The following is a 15,307-nucleotide window of genomic DNA, read 5'->3' as shown; positions in this document are numbered from 1 at the left end:
GACCATCTAGTGCAGACACGGCGTGACTGTGGGAGCCACTCTGGGCTCTGTCGGGTTTGGAGGGCAGCTGAACCATGGTGAACAGAGAGGGTCCCAGCGGAAGTAAATAACAATAGAGATTCCAGATGCCTGAGAGGAAATAGCATGCTCAGATGCCGTTTCACTGGAAAACTGTATGATTTCACTTGGCATTAGAAGTTGCTTTTGTTCCTTTTTTGACATACATATTTTTAATTTAAAAAGAGAACCTCAGTTCTCTGGGCTCGAAACTAGTTGGCTGTGACATGGTTGAACGCACCACGAAAATCGGAATTGTTGGTAAATATGGGACTCGCTACGGTGCCTCCCTCCAGAAAACGGTGAAGAAAATTGAAATCAGCCAGCACATCAAGGGCCTCTGCCTGGACCCCTGCCACCACTTCTGCTGTCACAGTGAAGTCCGCCATCTGAGGACTAAACGATTCAAACACCAGTGGAGACGCCTCTCCTCTTTGACACATCACTAGCCTGTAATAAATGGGTTAATTTATGAAAAAAAAAAGACAATCAGCTAGGCACCGTGGCTCACGCCTGTAATCCCAGCAATTTGGGAGGCTGAGACGGGTGGATCACCTGAGGTCAGGAGTTTGAGAGCAGCCCAAACAACAGGGTGAAACCCCATCTCTACTAAAAATACAAAAATTTAGCCGGCTGCGGTAGCGTGTGCCTGTAATCCCAGCTACTTAGGAGACTGAGGCAGGAGAATGGCTTGAAACCAGTGGGTGGAGGTTGCAGTGAGCCAAGACTGCACCACTGCACTCCAGCCTGACAAGAGTAAAACTCCTTCTCAAAAAAAAAGATAACCTTACACACACACACACACACACACACACACACACACACGCACACACTAAGTTGAGGCCAGGAGTCCAGAATTCTTTTCATGTATTATGTTTTTCTTTTTTCTTTTGAGAGACAGGCCTCGCTCTGTCACCCAGGCTGGACTGCAGTGGCACCATCACAGCTAACTGCAGCCTGGAACTCCTTGCCTCAAGCAATCCTCCCACCTCAGCCTCCTCAGTAGCTAGAGCTACACATGGATGACACCATATCCAATTAATCTTTTTTTATATATTTTTGTAGAGCCAGGGTCTCACTATGGAACCCAGGATGGGATCTCAAACTCCTGGCCTCAAGCAATCCTCCCGCCTCAACCTCCCAAAGTGTTAGGATTACAAGCATGAACCACCTCGCCCGATTAGGAGTCCAGAATTCTAATCCTGATTCAGGCAGAGCCTCCTTAGGGGATCCGAGGCCAAATGCTTGCTTCTATGAACCTTGAGTTCTCAAGCCGTAAACTTGGATTGGACCAGGAGCTTTCTAAGGTCTCATGTAGTTCTGAAATGTTATAAAGAGACTGTCGCCACCCAAGACAAGACTGCATAGTGTTACTTGCCTAGAATGTCATGGAGCCCCTTTTCCAAGCCTGGATATAGTTCCTTAAATGTCTTTTTTAGCAAAAGGAAAAATGGATTGAAAAACACAAGACAGCCGTCTACATCTGATTCCCCACCAAGGACAGAGTTCAAATAACGATGAGTAGAAAAAATATGAATGGATTCAAAGCTTACAAATAAAGGAGCCAAAAAAGTCACCTTAGATCTCAAAACGTCCTTCACAGCGTGTGCCATAAAGAGGCCGGAACGGACGAGAGGTGAGACTAGACATGATGTCACTCTGCGTTTAGAGAGGAACGTGGCACACAGAGGCTGGCGCTATTTCGGTTTGCACATGGAGAGACATCCTGTCACGGGATATTATATTCTGTATGGGCACCTCCAAGTGCAGGAACCAGAAGGACTCCAGAGGGGTGACAGAGGATGAAAAGCCAAGAACCAGCACCAGGACTGACATAGGAGCAGGGTGAGCCCCGAGCCTGGCACCTTGGAGGGAGGCGTGCAGCCGATGTTGGCTGAACAAGTAACTCAGAATGAACAGTGGGCAGGAGCAACGCCAGGTGAGGAAATGTTTAATTTCTGAAATGTGAATATATAGATATATGTCCAGGGTGAGACCAGCCCAGTCAATAGATACATGCGAGTCATTAGCAAACTGTAAGGCCAACTCCTGGACTAAGATTCTGAGCAAAACATTTTGCATAAAAGTAAATGCACACAAAATCACAAACAGAAAGTGTACCCTGGTTACTGGGAATGGTGAGATGATTTGCCAGAAGGGATTACCAAGAGCACAATCAAAAACCATTCCATTTCCACGTGGTGGGAATAATCCTTCTCAAAGCCAGGTCAGAGCTGCCTCGTGGTCCCTCCTGCGTCTGCAGAGGTCTGTGCGTGTCTCTAGAGTTGACCGTCTGTGTGGTCAGGCCATGGCGATGAACAAGGAGGCGTTGGTGGCCTCAAGAGCTCCTTCCTGACCTTGCAACTCTAGCATCTGAGGCAGGCAGTCATTTAAAATGAACGAAAAGGCTTAGGTTTGGGAAAATTTGATCATTCTATTAGTGTGTCAGCAAACTTCTTGAGCTTCTAAGGTGGACAAAATACTGAATTAATGAGGGGTTGAAAAAAGAAAAGTCATGTTCTTTTGAAGCTCAAATCACAACGTAATTAGTAACTAGTAAGTGTTAAAATAACAAACCGGGCCAGGCGCGGTGGCTCAAGCCTGTAATCCCAGCACTTTGGGAGGCTGAGGCGGGCGGACCACGAGGTCAAGAGATAGAGATCATCTTGGCCAACATGGTGAGACCCCGTCTCTACTAAAAATACAAAAATTAGCTGGGCGTGGTGGTGTGCACCTGTGGTCCCAGCTATTCGGGAGGCTGAGGCAGGAGAATTGCTTGAACCCGGGAGGCAGAGGTTGCAGTGAGCCGAGATTGTGCCACTACACTCCAGCCTAGCACCTGTCGACAGAGTAAGACTCTGTCTCAAATAAATAAATAAATAAATAAATAAATAAATAAATAAATAAATAACAAACCAAGAGATGTACAGAACTGATTTGCAAACATGATTCATGCTTATCGGACGTTCTGCTGTGCCCAGCGTGAGTTCAAACACAGTGGAAGAGTATTCCCTGGGAAGGAGTTTGGAAGGCTGGGATGGAAGCAGGCCTTTGTCAAGCACCCTGCAAGACCAGATGTCCTGTGTGTGATCTTCTCTAACCCCAGAAGTCCTGGAAGCAAGGTAAGTAGGTCCGTCCTGGTTTGCAGGTGAGGAAACAGCCTTCGCGAAGTTAGCCACTTGCTTGAATTATAGCTAATGAGCGAAGGAGCACAGATTCAAATCCAGACTGGCTTCCCAGTGCAAGCCCCTCCCACCAATCTCCATGGCCGCACGATGCACCTGAATGATGGGGTCAGATAGAAATCAGTTTTAGAATGTGTCAGCTGTGGAAAACGGTCAATGAGAAGGTAAGAGATGCGACCCGAGAGACTTTCCCACAGGAGGATGATTCCAAGTGCAGCACTCTGGGGAGCTCTGCCCATGGACTGCGAGTTCTCTGGCAGATTAGCCGATTTATTTTTATTTTAACTTTTAAAAATGTGACAAATAATCATTGTACAGTGGTGTTTCAACACCTCTAATGCATAGTGATCAGATCAGGGTAATTAGCATATGCATCATCTCAAACATTTATAATTTCTTTGTGTTGAGAGCAGTCAATAGTCTCCTTCTAGCTGTTTGCAAGTACATAATATATTACTGCTAATTCTAGTCATCCTGCAGTGAGCACTAGGGCCGGTCTTTATGAGAGCTTGGCACTGCCTTTCACAGGGCTTTCTTTCACTGCAAGGTCCTCAAGCAAGATCTGCCTGAGAACCCAGGGAAAGCCAGGTGGGAAATACCGCAGGTGCCTGGGTCACACTGGGCGTGAACAGGGAAGATGGCACACCCTGGGTGGGTTCCACCTATTTCACTTTCCAAAGATTCTGCCTGTAAATCAGAGATTGGGATTCCCTTAGCAGACATCTTTAAAGGCTTTCTTTACACTTTGTTCACTTGGGACTAACACCCAAGTTGTCAGAACCCAAGGGCTACTTGCCTGGTATTCCTTCTCCCAGAGAGGGAAAACCTGAGCTTCTGGTAGACCTGTTTCCTCTCTCTGGCTCCATGTTGGTTTCCCTTCCCACGGAGAACAGGGCAGCATGGGTTATTAGTTCCAGAGATGAAAATTTTATCTTCTCCCAGTGGGAACTTGCTGCAGGAATAGGATTGAACTGGAGTCAATTCCGAATGTGAAGGTCATGTTTAAGAGCCTTGAAGGTTTTGATAACACTATATAATATTTCCGCATTGTAATATCAAGTTCTAGAAGTAAAAAATGGGTCCAAATGCAACTCTTCAGTATTATGGCTCCTGGGGGACCCACTACTTTGGGCCCTCGAGCCTTTCAGAGGCCTTAACTCACCAGCCCTAACCTGGCCCAGAATGCCAGGTCTGATTGTCAGCCTCAACTATATGTCACAATGTGACATGAGAAAAGCCACTTAGCCTTTCTGTGCCTCAGCTCCAGATCTAAAATCTGGAAATTCCATGACCCAACCTCCAGAGCTCTGGCTACAATGCTTTCAATAGGACATTCTGCATTAAACATGGACATGGGTCGTTAAACCTCATTACATATGTGTAGAATGAATGAATGAATGAATGAATGCCAGTCAGGACTCCAAAAACCATTCCCTTTCCTTGAAAACTTTGAAAGAACAATCAAAGGCAAAGTTCAGCAACAAAACACTGGAGACTTTGATTTGCTGTCACTGAACAAGTCAAAAAATCTCAGTAAGAGACACTTGAACATTTTAAGCATCATCTTGTGGTAATAATGACCTCTCATGCATATTTATGTACTTAGCTTTATAATAACCACTTGAAAGACTAGGTTTCTCACCCCCAGGGAATGAAGCTATGTGAAGTGTAACAAAATATTTCAAGTTCAAAGGTCTAAATATGTAACATGTAAAATGCTGGAATTCCTTCCTCAAGTAGAAGGCACCTTGGTGCTCAAGCCAGCCCAAGGACATGTTGATTCGGGGAGTGTCTGGACCCTCAACTAAGCCTGGAGAGTCCTCAAATGCACGTCTCCCCTGCACGCAGCGCTCTTCCTAAGGAGCACTGGCCGGCCTTGCTGACGTGTGTACACTTAGTCTGAGTCAAGACAGGTGAGGCTTCAGGGGGAGAAAGCTGGTTCTTAGTGAGGTGTTCTACAGAGAATTCCAGACAGGCTCCACCGCCAGAGCAGCTCTGCAAAACCCTTGTGTTACAGTTACCCAGTGTCATTCATTATCCTCTCAAAGTAAAATCATATGACCCCATTTCCTCAGTAAGTTAATTATTTTATTCCTTTGTATGAGGCAAAACACTACTTTTATTGTTAATTAATACACTAAAATTAGATTATACCATTCTGGACATGTGAAATTGAGTTTAGTACTTTCAAATATATATTTTTAAAGGCATCTAAAAATAAATGGCTTAGACGCCTTTTCTCTTTCCAACTGAGCATAAATTTCCTTCCTGTGAAACTCCATCTCTTCCTGCTGTTGTAAATGACATAATGCCATTTATTTTTCAAAGGAAGAAGAAATCATAATGAGACCTTCGGTTCACATTTCAAAATTCATATATTTAATAGTTGAGGAAAAAACAAAAATACAACAAAAGAAAATCATCCATAGGTTTCAGGAGCAAAATCATTAAATGGAAAAGCGAAAAGAATTCTTTATTTTTGGACCAATTTTAGGCACTTAAGACTTCTTCTTTTCCCCTTGATCAAAGTGAAGATATAGGAAATTCAGAAGTTTTTCTTCTTGAAGAAAAGCAGAGATAACGTGTCCACCCTAGAGAAAGAAACACGAATGGCTCATCTGACAGTGGACACAAAATGACTTCTTGATTCTCTTAGTTCTTTCTGCTGTAATGAAATTCCACCTGATACATCTAACCATAGCACACTGCTAATTACTTTTCTATTTATTCAGTAGCTCTCAAAGTGGAAAGCAATCAATTGCCAGGGAATTCTTTGACTCCTATGCTGAGTAGATGGCATTCCGATCCTGGGTGGTTGAAGACAGCCAAGGCCTAACTTGATCTCATTGCCAGGTCAAATTAGCACCCAGCAGGCCCAAAGGGGTTTTTTATTTTTTTTTCCTTCACTGCAAAAGATCAATAGTTCTTAGAAGTCAATACACTGTTCCTGGGCCCTCTCTTCTTGTTTACTCAGCTCCTACTTCTTTTCCCCTGATGATGACAGGAAGGACTAAATGTAGTTACAGGGCAGGGAGAGGGGCTTTATGTTAGATCCAATGGTAAGGTCTCAGCCTTTCAATCCATGATGCAAGATGCACTTTTAAAAATGTGCTGGGCCGGACGCGATGGCTCGCGCCTATAATCTCAGCACTTTGGGAGGCCAAGGTGAGTGGATCACGAGGTCAAGAGATCGAGACCATCGTGGTCAACGTGGTGAAACCCCGTCTCTACTAAAAATACAAATAAGTAGCTGGGCATGGTGGTGCACGCCTGTAGTCCCAGCTACTCAGGAGGCTGAGGCAGGAGAATTGCTTGAACCCAGGAGGTGGAGGTTGTGGTGAGCCAAGATCACACGACTGCACTCTAGCCTGGGTAACAAGAGCAAAACTCCGTCTCAAAAAAAAAAAAAAAAAAAAAAAAAAAAAAAGTGCTGTGTTGTCTGGGTGCGGTGGCTCACGCCTGTAATCCCAGCACTTTGGGAGGCCGAGGCGGGTGGATCATGAGGTCAGGAGTCTGAGAGCAGCTGACCAACATGGTGAAACCCTGTGTCTACTAAAATACAAAATTTAGCCGGGCGTGCTGGCCCGGGCCTGTAGTTCCAGCTCCTCAGGAGGCAGAGGCAGGAGAATCGCTTGAACCCGGGAGGCAGAGGTTGCAGTGAGCCGAGATCGAATCACTGCACTCAAGCTGCGAGACAGAGCCAGCCTGTCTCCAAACAAACAAACAAACAAACAAACAAACAAACAAACAATGTGCTGTGTCTCTCACAGATGAGCAAAAGCAGGAGTTCATATCTAAATAAGTAGGAGGTTTCCAAGTCCACACAATGGCTTTATTCCTTGGCCCCAGGTTTTCATCAGGCAAATGTGTGAATCTGTGGCCACATTAATAGGATCCTGCTGTGATTCTTCACTCTGGGGTCATTTGGTGGTCAGCTCTAAGGAAAACAGAGGCAGAGATAAGACTTATCTTTGCAACCCCCTCGGGGTTTTCCAGGAACTGGAGAAGCAGCAGCAGATGCCACGGAGGTCCAGCCAAAGGTAGTTACTTAAGCAAAGAGAAAGGAGCACAAATCTGATGACAATGAAAAATTAACTCACATTGCTCCTCCCTCTAACAACAGGGTGAGGTCTCTCCGGCATGCGTCTCTCACTAGAGTTGAAAATAAGACCGTCTCCATGTCAGTCTTCTCTCATCTTGCCTGCTTTTTCTGTTGTGTTTGTTTGTTTTCCAGGAAGATTGGAAGACACCTGGTCTTTTTCCAGAAGAGTGAAGTAAGCCCTGAGAAGAGGGGCAGGTAAAGGCGGGCAGGGGAAAGGCAAGCTAGCGAAGAACGCTGGACTTCCCGTTTCCACCTTTTGGTTAGACTCACTCCTTTATTGGAGTCATCGGGCCCGCCAAGTGACTGTTTCATGCAAATGACAGTCTGAGCATGCAGGGACCCCCTGATGGAAGCCTAGAAGCTCAGGGGTGCTCTCGCCCTGGCCATCCGGGGCCTGCCTTGGTCCAGCTGTGTCCCTCTCCAAGCCTTCTGGAGCTTGCCCAGCCTCTGAGCCCTGGCCACTGCCCTTCCCCACCACTCACTCACCCACGGCCTCCATTCCCTCCAGCCTGCAGTGACGCCCTTGCTCCTCTGCCTTGAAAAAGGCCTGCTCTGCCATCATTCCTAGAGTGTGCCTGGTCTTCTGCAGGACCTGGTGTGACACCCGGTAACCATAACTCAGCAAGGGAAAGGGGGGCCAGGGCACTCGTTCTCTCTCTAAGCTCCCTGCCACCAGATGTCAAGCTCTCACCTCATCCCGCTGCTCTGTGGATTCCCTTTCTATTTCCTTCCACTTCCTGCATGGTGGGACCTTCCTGTCCTGTGTCTTTCCCTGTCCTAGCTCCCCTGCTCCCTGCTGTAGCCCTGAATCCCAGCCAGTTCTGCAATGAGCTGAGTTTTTAGGGTGTCCACTGAAGCCTCTAAGTGATGGGACATGTCCATCGGACTTTCCAAGACTCCCTTCCCCGGGGCTGACTCCTCATCCGTCTCCCCTTCTCTCCTGACTTGGCGCTAGCCATCCTCGACCCTGTCCACGTGGACAGACACCATCTCTTCATGGGAATGTTACTTTTACCAGGGCTACGATTAGACTCTCTCCTTCTTTTCCCTCCTGGTGTGATAGTCAATTATGCATCAGAGTCTATTAATCTTATAAACAGTTATGGAGCTGAAGAGGCTGAATCGAACAGCTGAGGCTTTCAAGAAGTTGGAGTACCAGGGCCATTATTATAATGAAGTTCTGTGATGTATAATCATGTCTCTGGGTGACTGGGCACAATTCTTTAAGTCTGAGAAATTGTAAATGATGTGAATTTTTTATAAAGTTTACAGAGCAGCCTCTTCAAAGCTTTTGCTCATGGCTATGGCCCCAGGTCCCCTCTCTGGGGGGAGCACCTCCCTAAGCCCCATCAGCGAGTCTGTGGCACCCTGATCCCTGATGGGCTGGCAAATTCCATGGTCTACAAGGCACTTCCTCCTCCTCCTGTCCTGCCCACACAGGGACTGGGAAAGAGGACAGCTGGGCCACAGAAGAAGGATGTGATGCTGTCCTCTTCTACCGAGACCTGTTTGTTTGCCTATCTCTTAAATTTGGTTCAGTAGCATTAAAAAAAAAGGGAATTTATCTTTCTCCCCAGATGCAACCAACAGATGCTGGGGAGCAGAGACCTTGCATAGTCAATAAAAGATAAGTTCTAAAATCTATAAAACTGCTGAAAGAAATCAGAATTTCAGCAAATTCTGGGTTTTTTTCAGGCTGCTCCTTTTGATCAACAATGGCGAGGAGGGGGAAAAGCCAGTCATGCATAAACTTCCATCTGTTATTACAGCGTGGAATGAATGCGGTTAGAAGAGGAACAGAGGACAGAGTGATATTTGAGCTGTGATATTGACAGAGTAGAAATGGAGAATGGTGCCAGTGATAAAGACAAAGCTGTCATAATCAATTAGCATTTAACTTTTTGTAAAGATCTTGGAGGCGATGGGTTCTTTAGATTTTAATGTGCGTCTTCAAAGTAATTTTGTAAGCTATTTAAATGATGCTCCCTTTTTACAACTCTACATAATTTGATTACACAAACCATCCTGCAATCCTTGGATATGCAAATGCAACATCAAAATGATTTTTTCCCATATTTTGATAGAATTTGATGTTCGTTGCAATGATAAGAAGTGACACAAATTGCAGCAAGGCATCAGTAACTCATTCATCTGGCACACTTTGGACATTCAGATTTTAAATGCCTGCTTGTTGAGAATCACCCTTAAGAATAACAATTTAGAAACCAAAGACAGGGCAGCAACTGGTGTTTGGAGAAAATCACCTTAGATTCTGATCCCACGGCCATCAAGATGCTGAGCTTGTGAATGAGTCTCTCAGAGCCTCAGTTTCCCCACCTGTAAAATGAGAATAATAAGATGTAGATCGCCGGGCGCGGTGGCTCAAGCCTGTAATCCCAGCACTTTGGGAGGCTGAGGCGGGTGGATCACGAGGTCAGGAGATCGAGACTATCCTGGTCAACACGGTGAAACCCCGTCTCTACTTAAAATACAAAAAATTAGCTGGGCATGGTGGTGCGTGCCTGTAATCTCAGCTACTCAGGAGGTTGAGGCAGGAGAATTGCCTGAACCCAGGAGGCAGAGGTTGCGGTGAGCCAAGATCGTGCCATTGCACTCCAGCCTGGGTAACAAGAGCGAAACAATAAATAAATTAATTAATTAAAAAAAATAAGATGTAGATCACAGAAAAGTAGTGAGGGTGAGCAGTTAGAGTGAAAACACCTGGCGCTCATATAGCCCCAGCAGCTCCCAATACTTTACCACTACTATCATGTGTATAACCACTAATACAAATCTGGGTTATTTCTTTGGCAAAATTAGGTTTCAAACAAGTATCAGGTGGTGTCGCGATGCCGAGATTATGCCGGTGGCTGGGCTCTTGGGTGATCTGAGAGGAAGGGACAATCGTGAAGCTTCTTTGAGGAGTGAAGCTCCTCGGGGGGAGTCCCAGCCTCCAGTGGCCGACCTCCCATTCACCCATTCCTTCTGCATTTCCTCAACTCCTTCAGTGGATCAGACAGTGTGCTAAGTGCTGAGGATGGAAGTGTGGAGAGTGGCAGGCATACTCCTTGACCTCTAGGTTCATAGTCTAACCAGGGTGGACATACAATTACATCATCACAAATAAGTACCAAATGAGTGCAGATCAATCAAATTCCGCAGCTGGCAGGGCGAGGACATCTAATCTGCCTGGGGCGGTCACCGTAAACCTCACAGGGGACGCGATGTTTGCACTGAGGCATAAAAGAAGAGTCAGATCACTAGGCAGAGCGCCTCGAGAAGCCCGCTCCCGTCCAAGCAGGGCTGGAGGCAGGGGCGGTTTGACCACAGGACATTTGGCATTGTCTACAGACATTTTTTGAGTGTCCTGACTTGGGGGTGCTACTCTAGTGAGTCGAGGCCAGTCAGGGACGCAGCAACAATGCCCAGGACAGCCCCTGCAGGAGAAGAATCACCCACCCCCAAGGTCAATGGCGCCCAGAAAGAGACACGCTGAGTTACAGGAGCAGTGAGTGCAGAGTGGCAGGTCCCAGAGTGCACAGGGCGTCCCAGGGGCTCAGTGTGGCCCCCTCCCCCAGGGCAGGGAGGGGAGGCTGTGCACGTGGCAAGGTCAAACCTTGGAGGATCTGGAGGCCATCAGGAGGGAAGGTTTTGCCCTGTTTCTCCTTACACTTCCCCTAAAAGAGCCCCATTGTTAGAGAAAACTAAACTCATCCCCCTTAATGGGCAGCAATAATGTGAAGAGCCAAAATTCCTGTATTATCCTAGATGCAGGGAAATTTTGTTTCCTTTTGTAATTAAAATGAAAAATAATGGTGTCTTTTTCCACTAGAACTTTAAATAAAATCAGTCCTTCAGGAAGACAAGCGCTCATGAGGAACCCAGGATGAGACACGTGAACAGGAAAGGCCTGAAGGGTTTGGAGCAAGGGACTGGTGTGAGCAGATGTGTGGGTTCGTGTCCTTCTTCCCACAGGCGGCACCAGAGTGGGCCAGCTCAGCAGAGCTGACAAAACCCGCGTCCCCACAAGACTGGCTCGTGGTCGGGCGCCTTTGAGATCCGTGGTCACAGCTCTACTTTTGAGCTGTTCCCCAGCAGCTATGGGATCAGAGGAGTGGGTGCATTATTAGAAAGAACACTGGGCCGGGCTTGGTGACTCACACCTGTAATCCCAGCACTTTGGGAGGCTGAGGCGAGCGAATAACCTGAGGTCGGAAGTTCGAGACCAGCCTGACCAACATGGAGAAACCTTGTCTCTACTAAAAATACAATATTAGCTGGGCATGATGGCTCATGCCTGTAATCCCAGCTACTTGGGGGGCTGAGGCAGGAGAATCGCTTGAAGCCTGGAGGCGGAAGTTGTGATGAGCCGAGATCGCGCCATTGCACTCCAGCCTGGGCAACAAGAGCGAAACGCCATTTCAAAAAAAAAAAAAAAAGAAAAATAAGGAAGGAACACTGTACTGAGATGCCAGCAGCTCTAAAGACCTGGGTGTGAAGAGCCCCAAGGCTTCTGGTTCTAAGCCTTTCTGGTAGCTGTTCACGTGACAGTGTCAACTGGGAGTCGACAGAGTCCTGGCTGGCCCCTGCCCACCAATAGCACCATTCTGGGCTGGAAGGAGGCCTGATCGAATTTACCAGCAGTGAGTTTGATTTTCCACTTGCTCAAGTTCATTCCTTTGAGGCTTGAGAGGTGTTTGGGCCTTCAAGAATCCCTGATGATACCAACCTCCCAAATCTCTTATCAAGCAACATTTTAGGCTTCAGAGAACCCTTCAATATGGATTAACAAGAATGAACGTAGAACAGAGGAGAGAAGGCAGTTTGCTTTACAAAAGCACAAATACCATCATTATCTCTGCAGATATCTTTATTTACCTATTTATTAGGTAGGGCTTTTTCTCTGGGTTTCTAAAGCATTTTACTTTATGAGAAGCAGATCTTTCTACCTGCCCACAGGGCTCCAGGGTTGAGCAGGAGGCATGGAAGAGAGAAGAGTGATGGAGCCACGTGCCTGTCTGTGTTCCTCCTTCCCAGCGGGCGTCACAGGTTCAGAAACATCCTCCTTGCTGGCCACGTAACAGCAACAAAGCTCCTCCCTCTTTCCAGCCTCGTTCCTCAACTGTATATCCAGAAGCTGAAAGCGGTGACCTGCACAGCTCCTTCGGCTCTGAATTTCTCAGACTGTAAGAGGCAGGCTAGTGGCTGAGAACTGGCTCCACAGTAAAAACTGGGAGCCGGACCCCAGAGGTCCGCCCAAAATTGTCACTCTGGTTAGCAAAAGCAAGGCTGATGCAGCAGGAACATTAGCCTCAGGGCTGCTCCCTGGGTATCTCTGGTGAAACAGCTGCCACTGCTCAGTAAATATGTGCCCACAGCACTGGTGATGAAGAGGAGTGAGGGCAAAGTTATAGTATTGCGGGAGGCTGAGGCAGGAGGATCACTTGAACCTGAGAGGGAGAGGCTGCAGTGAGTGCAGATTGTGCCACAGCACTCCAGCCTGGTCGCAGAGGCTTTGTAGAAAGAAGGAAGGAAGGAAGGAAGGAAGGAAGGAAGGAAGGAAGGAAGGAAGGAAGGAAAAGAAAGAACAAAAAAAAGAAAATTATGGCATTGAAGAATGAAACCCAGAGCATGTGGTATGGGAGTGGGTGGACTCCCAGGAGGAACAAGGAGGAGAAGAGTGGGGCCCCAGGTGGCTTGAGAAGATGGCCTCTTTACATTGGGGTTGCCCCTCGTGCTCACAGCCATTGTGTCCCCAGGAGAGTTTTGTAAAATGTGTTCTCTTTTCACCCATGTGTTCCTGTGGTTATTCTTCAAGTAAGCAACGCCTGATCACATCAGGGCAGTTTTCAAGGGCAGGACACACAGGCTGAGTGCGTGATTTTCTGTCCTCTGTGTGTGATGAGCGCATCCAGCATTGCTCTTTTAATTGTATTTGCTGGTAAGTTTGTCCTACACAGCCCAACGTCAGAACAGCCCTAGATGGATGAGTGCTTTGGGCTTTCAGCAGAAGGAAGCTGGATTCCCGGTCCCTACAAGCTGGCCCTGGAGCTGGCCCCCAAGGGGATGTGTACACTGCTGGTTGCTGAGCTGCTCCTGGGTTCTGGAGAACTGATACCAGAGAGATTCAGGTCAGATGCGTATTGACCGACTTTTGATCTTTTTTTTTTTTTTTTTGAGACGGAGTCTCTCTGTCACCCAGGCTAGAGTGCAGTGGCACAATCTCGGCTCACTGCAACCTCCACCTTCCAGGTTCAAGCACTTCTTCTGCCTCAGCCCCCTGAGTAGCTAGGATTATAGGTGTGCACCACCACACCCAGCTAATTTTTGTATTTTTAGTAGAGGCAGGGTTTCACTACATTTGCCAGGCTGGTCTCGAACTCCTGACTTCAAGTGATCCACCTGCCTCAGCCTCCCAAAGTGCTGGGATTACAGGTGTGAGCCACCACACCTGGCCACTTTTAATCATTTCTGAGCATTAACAACTTGGATTTGTTATATATGAAATATTCATAAATTGGCTTAATTTCACATTTTTATTGATTGATGCAGAGAAAGCCGTATCTCAGCAATATCAGTTATTTTTCCCATTAAAAAGATTTTTTCTGATAATCATCTTTGCCGAGCTACCAGACTGCATCTCATTCTATGGACTGTTAGCCCAGCAGCTCCTGAGAACAAAGCCCACGGAGCCCCCTGTAGCACAGCCCGGCCAGCTCAGGCCCCTCCCAGTGGGGGCAACTCAGCTTTAGTCCCCGTCAAGGATCCAGAGCCTTAATGGGGACCTCTGGGTCCTGGGGGCAGTCTCAGGCTCCTGCCAGCCACCACGCCTGGGATCCGAGGCCCACGGGCTTCTCCTGGCAGTGCACTGTGTATACCACACTGAGGGTGTTTGACTCCGTACCACCTGTTCTAGGGACTCTTCCGGGATTGTCTCTATGAGGAAGGCACCATCATTTCCAGCTGAAGATGTGGAGGCACCAAATAAGAGCCCTGCGGGCGGTGCCGCGGCGGAGCAAGCTTCCAAGTCGGGCAGTCTTGCTCTCAAGCGTAGGTTCGGGGCCGCCATGCCAACAGTGCCCCACGTGTGGTCTGGGGACCCTAAGCATCACCCTTTCAGAGGATCTCCAAGGTAAAAACTCCCGCTAAGTCACACTGAGATGTCACTTGCCGCTTTCACTTACTCTCTGGGGTAGCCTGGCGCCAGCTGCTAAAAGAATGGTCACATCATCGCGCCGACAACTAATGGGACGTGTGCTTGTGTGTTCTTGTATCTGTAAAATGTCTCAGTCTGAATTTCGTGGATAGATACAGGCCACCACCTTGGAGTCCCAAATACTTTTTAAGAGGGCAAAGAGGTCCCTCGACAGAGAGGTCTGGAAGCCGCGGCTCTGTGCTGGTCACCTTCAGACCTGCTGCTGTGCTGGCCTTCCTGCCTGCAGGCCCAGCAGCCTGAAGCCCAGTTCCCAGTCCCAGGCCCTCCCTGAAGCCCTGTGCCCTTGGGCCACCTCCTTCCCACCTAACTCCTGAGAGCGCTGTCCTAGACCCCAGTCGCCAGCTTCCAAATATGTCCAAAGTATCTATGTCTATGCCAGTCTGGTCAGTCCTGAGCTGATCACACTCTCTCTCTTAGGAATCTGAAACTTGAACGGGAAGAGAGCCTGGACATCCCTGGAGGGGCAGCATAGTAACGGCGGCGTCGCAGAAAACAGCAGAATCTAGCTGGCTCATATCTAGCTCTGGCTTCCCTGTTGGTTCCTGAGTGGACTGTTCAGCTCTGCTGTGAATTCTCCGAGCTACCCCATTAGCTTCACATACCCTTGTATCACTGAAGGTTGCTCAGGAGGAATAAAAGGGGAGGGAAGCTTAACTAATAGGAAAAATTTAGTAGACCTTCCCATTCTCTCTCCTTATTGTAATCTACTAATTTACTGTTGGACCCTCAGCTGCCACATCCCTCATC

General features: G+C 47.6%; 1 long non-coding RNA gene across 6 annotated transcripts in view; it reads right to left on the bottom strand.

Moving 5' to 3' along the window:
• Positions 1-3,954: 3,954 nt before the first annotated feature.
• LOC104652316 (uncharacterized) overlaps positions 3,955-15,307 on the bottom strand; it is a 42,370-nt gene continuing 31,017 nt past the window's right edge. For 2 of the 6 annotated variants that reach the window (XR_012517128.1, XR_745648.3), the window contains one exon: positions 6,649-9,681. This is a non-coding gene — a long non-coding RNA (uncharacterized LOC104652316). Of the gene's footprint in view, positions 5,834-6,648; positions 9,682-15,307 lie in introns of those variants that run through there. The other 4 variants (XR_012517130.1, XR_012517131.1, XR_012517129.1 and 1 more) reach the window with 4 other exon arrangements.

The sequence above is a fragment of the Saimiri boliviensis genome, chromosome 4 (assembly GCF_048565385.1).
Source record: "Saimiri boliviensis isolate mSaiBol1 chromosome 4, mSaiBol1.pri, whole genome shotgun sequence".
Classification (NCBI taxonomy): Eukaryota; Metazoa; Chordata; class Mammalia; order Primates; family Cebidae; genus Saimiri; species Saimiri boliviensis.
Note: the sequence above shows the minus strand (reverse complement) of the source record. Positions and strands in the feature narration are given on the sequence as shown.